Here is a 7550-nt window from a genome sequence, read left to right on the forward strand (position 1 = left end):
GACTCCAAGATCCCTTTCAGTCACTGTGCTCTTGAGAAGGGAGTTCTCCAGCCTATAGGTATGATGCAGGTTCCTTCTCCCTAGATGCAGCGCTGTGCCCTTGTCTGCATTGAATTCCATTCTATTCTCATCTGCCCACCTCTGTAACCTGTCTAGATCTAGTTGGATTCTGTCCCTCCCCTCCAGTGTGCCCACTTCTCCCCACATCTTTGTATCATCAGAGAATTTGGACAGCGTACTTTCCATGCCCACCTCCAAGTCAGTGATAAAGATATTGAATCACATAGACCTGAGGACCAAGCCACTCCACTGCCCACATACCTCCAAGTCAAAAACGACCCACCCACCACCATTCTCTGGGTGCGACCATTGAGCCAATTTGCCCCCCCATGTGACTGTGTAGGCATGAATGCCACAGTTGCCTAGTTTTTTTTTAATGAGAATGGGGTGAGAAACAGTGTCAAAGGCCTTCTTGAAGTCCAGGGAGACAACATCCATCACAATGGCTGCATCCAAGGACTTTGTGACCTGGTCATAAAAAACCTTCTGTCAAGTCTAACATGGGAAATCATTAGGTAAACTGGGGAAAATAAGTACTTATACAAACACTGTAAAATGTGATAGAACTAGCTAAAAGAAAGTTAAAAGTGAGCTGTGTTGAAAGGGAAACTTGATTTGCAGGAAGGTTATGTGTGGCGTTCCATAAGTGTCAGTCTAATTTTGAATCATTTCATTAATGATCTTGACACAAAAATTGGAAGTGGTGTCAGTAATCCTTCACAATTGAGGATAATCACTCCTATGGGTCAAGTAAAGGGTTGTAAATGAGTCCATTGATGGCCAAGAAGGCTGATCCTAGAGCTACAGACTTTCTGGTAAGCACCACAAGAGGTGATTAAAAGGAGGGTCGGACCATGGGTTTCTTGGTTTTGTTTCCTTTCCTTCCATTTCTGTTGTTTTTCTGCCTCCTGGGTGAGTCAGTTTTCCTCCAAGTAAGCTGTACCTTCTCTCACAAGGTGTTGCCATGTAGGCCTGTCCCGGGCTAGTTTTTCCCCATTTGTGGTATCAATGCCACATTTCTTAATGTTCACCTTAAGGGTGTTCTTGAAACATTTCCTCTGGCCCTTATGTGTCCTTTTTCCCTGGACAAGTTGGGAGTATAGCAATTGTTTTGGTAAACATGCATCAGGCATGCTCACACAGTGCCCTGTCTACCACAACTGATGTTGAATAATCAACACTTCCATACTCATGGTGTTAGCATCAGTGAGGACACTGGCATTCATATGATTATCCTCCCACTTTATGCCAAAGATGTTCCAGAGATAGTGCTGGTGATGGTTTTCCAGGCTTTCAGGTGATCCCTGTAGATCACCCAAGCTTCACAGCCATAGAGAAGAGTTCAGGTTACCACAGTCTTATATAGTAAGAGCTTTGTTCAAGTCCTGATGTCATACTCATTGAATACGTGATGATTCAGTCTTCTGAAGGCTGGCATATCCATGTGCCAACTCAGTCTTTGATGAGCTGGGACAATGGATCCTATACTGGATCTCTTTGTTGATGTTGGCTGTCTTTAAAGATAGCTACAAAAGTATACAAAGTGTTCAACATTCTCTAGCTCCTGTCCATCAGTGAGGATCTTTCCAGCAAAGTTGATTAGCCAAGATCAGGGAGCAAGCTGGTGAAGCACCTTTGTTTTTCTGATGTTAGGGGTCAGTCCCAGGCACTGGTATACTTGACAGAAGCAGTCAAGGGCCATTTGTAGGGCATCCTCAGTATGTGCAATGACAGCACCATCATTGGCATACTAAAGTTCCACAACTGAGGCCAGTGTAACTTTGGTTTTGGCATGGAGGTGGGAGAAACTGAAAAGATTCCTGTACATCCTGTACTTGATGCTGATGCCATGTGGCAGATGGTCATGGATGAGCATTTTGATGACCATAAAAAGACAGAAAATAGAATAGGTGCAATCACACAGCCCTGCTTGATGTTAGTTTGAATGGCAAAGGGCTAAATAGAAGAGCCACTGCACAGGATGGAGGCAGTCACCTGGTCATGATGGAGTTTTAGGATCATGATACATTTCCCTGGGAAGCTAAACTTTAATAAGATCTTCTGTAGAGCCTCACAGTTAACAGAGTTGAAGGTTTTGGTCAAATAAAAAAAGGTCACTTTAATAAAGAGACACAAAAATCAGGAGCTGATGAAATACTTCAGTGGCATAAAGTTGGGAAAGGTTGTCAATACAAAGGACAAGAGGCCTTGTACCAGCCTTGCAGTAATGGGGACAAAAAAAATCCTAATTAGTTTAAAGATATTGCTTGGTAAGTTTATGATAGGAATTATATGACAAGGTTGCCTGTAGTAGCAGGGAAACACACACAATGATCCTGGAGATCCTTTCCAGTACTATGTTCATAAATGCATGTTTATAAGTTTGGAAAGCATTTTATACAGTATTAGCTTTAACTCCAGGTATAGCACTTAGCTTAGAGATGGCTATATTGATCCAAGTTGAACCCAATATCTTGTTTTGTTTTTTTCACATGCATAAACTTATACAAATGTTTGTATTTTGCACAATCATGACCTACATTCTGAGAATAGTGTATAAAATCAATGTTAATTATGCAGTTGTAAATGTCTTGTAGCAAAGCCCTGTGATGAGTGCCCTGCAAATTTGTACACTAGCACCTAAATTGCACAGAATGACTAGAACAGCAACACAGAATTATTGTTATTGCTGATAGGATTTGCTAACTTGAGCTGTAGTCTGTCCTTCTTCTCTGAAGAGTAGCCATCTCAGATCAAAAGCTTCACCATACTTGAGTTAAGGTCACAATATTCAAGCTACCCCTGCAAAGACAACAATCCCATTTTGTATAAACACTACAATGTAAAGGCATACCTATTTGCTTGAAATGAAGCGAGAAGGGACATGCCTATTATTATTTTTAGCTATGTTATCTAAAAAGGTGAATGCAGTAGCAAGTATTAAAAAAGAATGAAAAAACAAATTGTTTGGGTTTTCTGAGAAGTATTACTGCCTATAGGCTTTTGGGCACAATTTGTTTTTCTGACTTCCTTTTCCTCTATGCTCAGTGCTGGATATCAACATGTAATATATGATAGTCTTCTGTAGTTTCTTGGAATACTTTTCATTTCATTTTAACCCAGAAATCACTAACAGAATATGCTACTGAAATGCCTGGCATCTTATTGAACATTCAATATTTTGTTGAACTCTCCTCCTCTTAGCTTACTGCCACAGGCTACTACTCTTCAACAAAGCTCCCAAACATAATACAGATATGAAAATGCAAAAAAGAACGTTTATAGTCATACCCCTTGTCAGATTATTTCAACCATTGGTCAAAACTCAGTCCTAGAAACATGACATATTTTCACTACAGCAATCTATCTAGACTTTACATACTAAGGTAAATTATACCAGGATCCAGGGCAAACAAGCTGGTATCACCTGCATTATTACAACAACTCACCACTAAGTGGTAGGGGAGCAGGTAGTCATCTGTTTGCTCACAGGAAATGTACTCATGCCCACTCAGATCTGCCTCTTCTATTCCCTGCATCTTCAACTCTTTTTTTCCCTTGGACATGTGAAGATAGGCCATGTGGAGCTTGTTTCTTCTTTTACTCCTCATTAGATAGCTACAAGATCTAGAGGGGATTCATAGGGAAGATGCTCTTCTATATGTCTCTTCTTGGCCAATGAGTATTTGGACCTTATTAAACAAAGGATTTATTACAGATGATAAAAGGAGATTTTACAGGCATGAAACCCAGAGTTTACCTCTGATATCTAAATTTCTAAGCAAAAAAGGCTTTATCTGTTTTTTTTTATATTTGTATCAGAGCAATTATATTAGCTTTCACTGTCCAACAATTTACATGGTACAAGACAGACTAGAATGAGGGTCCCAATTCCATATTAAATTTGACAATTGTGTGTAAAAACTGTTCGAAATTTAGCACCTTGTGAACTGTACTTGTCACTTGCACTCACCTTGTCACATAGGAAACATGAGTCATAGCAAAACAATTAAAAACTGGTATAATTGTTCCATCCAGCTACACCCCCTAATCCAGGGGCAGGCAATGATTTTGGACAGAGGGCTGCTTACCCAGTTTTGGCAAGCTTTTGAGGGCCACATGGGTAGCCCCGCCCCTTGACAGGTGCCTCACCCTCTGGTCACCATCTTGGGACCAGTGTCCCAATGTCTTGGGACCAATGTCTCAGGGCCAGCACCGGCAGGGCCCAGAGTGGGGTGCAAGCTGGTGGGGGTCTGTGTAGCTGGGCTGGGCTGTACCAGCAAGGAGAGGGGGAGCTGGCTCAGCTCCATAGAGCCCCTGCCAGCCAGGACACTGTAGTCCTTCTGAACTGCTCTGGGCCCCACCAGCGCTGGACCTGAGACACTAGTGTAGGCCCCATGCTCCCACTGGCTCCCACACCTGCTCACTCCCAGTGACCCCCTAGACCCATAGTACAGGCAGGGGGCAGTGTGCAGCCCTGATCCCCTGCTTGCTGGCAGGGAAAGAGTTGGTGCTTAGTGTTGGGAAAAGTGGCCCCTAGCCCACCCCGTGACAAGTGCTTCCTGCTGCAGCCACTCGCAGCCTGCATGGGGCTGTCCTGAGGAGGCACAGCAGCCCCAGGTGGGCTGCGAGTGGCTGCAGCATGGGGCACTGGCCATGGGCCACTTCTCCCATGCTTAGCACCAACTTGTATCCTGACCCTGCTCCCAGCCTGGGACCCACTCTGGCTCTAGGCTTGCCCATCAGGGCTGCACCATAGCAGCAGCAGCTGCTTGGCATGGAAGAAAGTGGATCCCCCGCTTGCCATGCCAGGCAGTGTTTGCCACCACTGCCTCTGGGCTGGCCAGTGCACAAGCTTCGGCCAGGCAGCAGCAGTAGAAAACACTGCCTGGCATGGCAAGTGGGGGGGCTGCAGCTGCTGCTGCTGTGGCGCAGCCTCAGCAAGCAAGCCCGGAACCAGTGCAGGGCCCAGGCTGGCTGCGGGGGTGGGTTACAAGGTGGTGCTGAGCACGGGAAAAAGCAGCCCGTCCCCTGCCCTGTAGCTGGCACCCCACACTGCAGCAGCTCACAGTCTGCACTGGGGCTGCCTGTGCCTGCTCAAGACAGCCCCATGCGGGCTGTAAGCAGCTGCAACAGGGAGTGCCAGCCATGGGGCAGGGAAGGGCCACTTTTTCCTGAACTCAGCCTTTCCCCAGGCTCCTTCTCTGCTTTTCTCCACTCCCCCTTACCTGAGTTTCCAACGCCTGTACAGCCGGGGAGCCAAGTGATCCCAGACCAGAAGCCCCTGCTGGGGCTTCTGGCTGATGGAGGAGCAGACCAGGGCTTCCTCTGGGTCCTACTTCCCCTAGCTCCTGTCATTTTGGACAGAAAGCAAGGGCAGATAAATATTATTTTTCTAAATTTTTTAGGGGCCCCATGGGCTGGATAGAATGGCCTTGCAGGCTGGAAGCAGCCCGCACACTATATTTTGCTCACCCCTGCCCTAACTCGAGTCAAATATAAAATGTAACTCAGTGGGGAGAGAACTTAGAGCAGTGTAGGGTCAATCCATTCAATGACAGTTTGAGATTTCCTCTCATTGGAGGAATACTTGGATAGTCATGTAAGCCAGACTATTTCATGGAATCATAGGAAAGTAGAGCTGGAAGACACTTTAGAAATTCATCTAGTCCAATCCTCTTGACTCAGAAGATGGACCAATAACCAAACCTGTTGTGTGCTAGCTGCAGCAAAAGGATAGTGGGCAGGAGTAACTGGGACATTGTAATTTTGAATATACCTAGACTTGAGTCCCTAATCATCGTAAATGACTGGGATTTATCTCTCTGTGTTTGCAGCTCTTGAAGGAATTGTGCCCAAGATTTTTAGATTTCTTAGAATTTTAGATTTCTAACCTCTGTAGCAAATGAATCATTGCCAGGGACTCCACAGAAGAGTTCTTTCTTGAGACCTCAGCCCTTAGAGGCTCTCTTAAATGTTCTTAAATGCCTCTGAAATTCATCCAAGATATAGGGAGGGTGTACCCATGATGCCTCAGACTAACACTAGGCTCTCAGACTTCTGGATACCTTTGGGCTATTTTCATGGCTCCCTCAGTGAGCTGCTCAAACCTTACTCAGAGTTCCAGAAGTCTGAAGCCTATACTCTTTTTAGCCAGGTCTCAGTCCTGATTCCTTTCTTGGATACCAGTACTTGAACCAGAGGTGGGCAAAATATTGCCTGCAGTCCTTATCTGGCCCACCAAGGGATTTTGTATGGCCCACGGCAGGTCCTTACTTTGGTTCCACCCAGCCCAGGCACAGAGGGCAGGCTGATCTTTAGCACATGCAGACAGTCCCACCTCCACTGAGCATGCAGTAGGGCTGAGGCAACATAGTAGCTGGTCTGGCTTCCCGGCAACCACAGCAGCAGTGGCTCATTCTGGTTGCCACTGCTGCCAGAGCCAGCCCAGCTGCCCATGCACCCTGGCCCATATACCTTACACCCACCGCTAGAGGTGGGACAGCATCTGGGAGAGGGACAGGTAGGCAGGGCCAGGATTGCAGGGATGGATCATGGGATGGAGAAAGCATGGAGATGGGCCCAAGCCATAATCCATTTCCCACATGCCCCCACAATGGGTGCTTGTTACACAGGCAGGGGTGTTAAGGGAGTGGATCATGGCTCTGCCCCAGGCCTTGGCCCCATGTTATCACCACCTCAAGATCCTGGACCCAGCCCCACCTGCCCATCCCACTCCCAGACACCACTCCACCCCTGCTTGTGGCCCCATCCTATCCATCTTGCCATGTGCCCTGCCCATGCAGGTCCTGGCTGGTCTCCATGAAGACCCTGGGATTGCAGAGTGGTGATAGTGTGGAGCTGGGCCCAGGGCAGATGTGATCCACTCCTCCATGCAGCTGCCCACAGAACTGGTGCCTGTCACAAGGACATGCAAGGAGCAGATCACAGCTCTTTCCTGGCTCTAGCCCTATGCTGTCATGGCCCTGAGAATACAGCCTCAACACCACCCACCCATCTGATTCCTGGATGCTTCTCCCTGCCCATGCATGGCTCCATCCCGGATGCCCTCTCAGCATGAAGCAGAGCCATTCAGGGAGATTTGGTGAGCTGTGGTGGGATGGGAGAAGGTGCTGATTCAGTCCATGACAGCTCAACAAAATTCTCTAAGTGGTTCTCAAACTCAAATAATTGCCCACCCCTGAGTTACACCCTTTTCAAGGTAGGTTCTCATTTTGTGCATCTTTGAGCAACTTCTGGTAGGTTTAAGCCTTCCCTAGGGAATCTCCAGTCATTAGCCTTAATTGAGTGAGGCTCAGAAATTGAATGTGGATCAGTAGTTTTTTTTATGCAAACTGATTTATTGTGATCTTAATGATCCATTCTCTAGTAGCGTAAACAGCTATGTTCAGACACCTGTTCACTCCCTGGTTTATTCCAGGATAAAAATTAACCTTTTTTTCCAGGGAGTAACACTTTCCAATCCTACC

General features: G+C 46.4%; 1 long non-coding RNA gene across 1 annotated transcript in view; it reads right to left on the bottom strand.

Moving 5' to 3' along the window:
• Positions 1 to 1055: 1055 nt before the first annotated feature.
• Positions 1056 to 7550, bottom strand: part of LOC109297074 — an 18478-nt gene continuing 11983 nt past the window's right edge. The window contains exon 3 of the long non-coding RNA XR_002097190.1: positions 1056 to 1124. This is a non-coding gene — a long non-coding RNA (uncharacterized LOC109297074). The remainder of the gene's footprint in view (positions 1125 to 7550) is intronic.

The sequence above is a fragment of the Gavialis gangeticus genome, unplaced genomic scaffold (genome assembly GCF_001723915.1).
Source record: "Gavialis gangeticus isolate Ggan-Ray unplaced genomic scaffold, GavGan_comp1, whole genome shotgun sequence".
Classification (NCBI taxonomy): domain Eukaryota; kingdom Metazoa; phylum Chordata; order Crocodylia; family Gavialidae; genus Gavialis; species Gavialis gangeticus.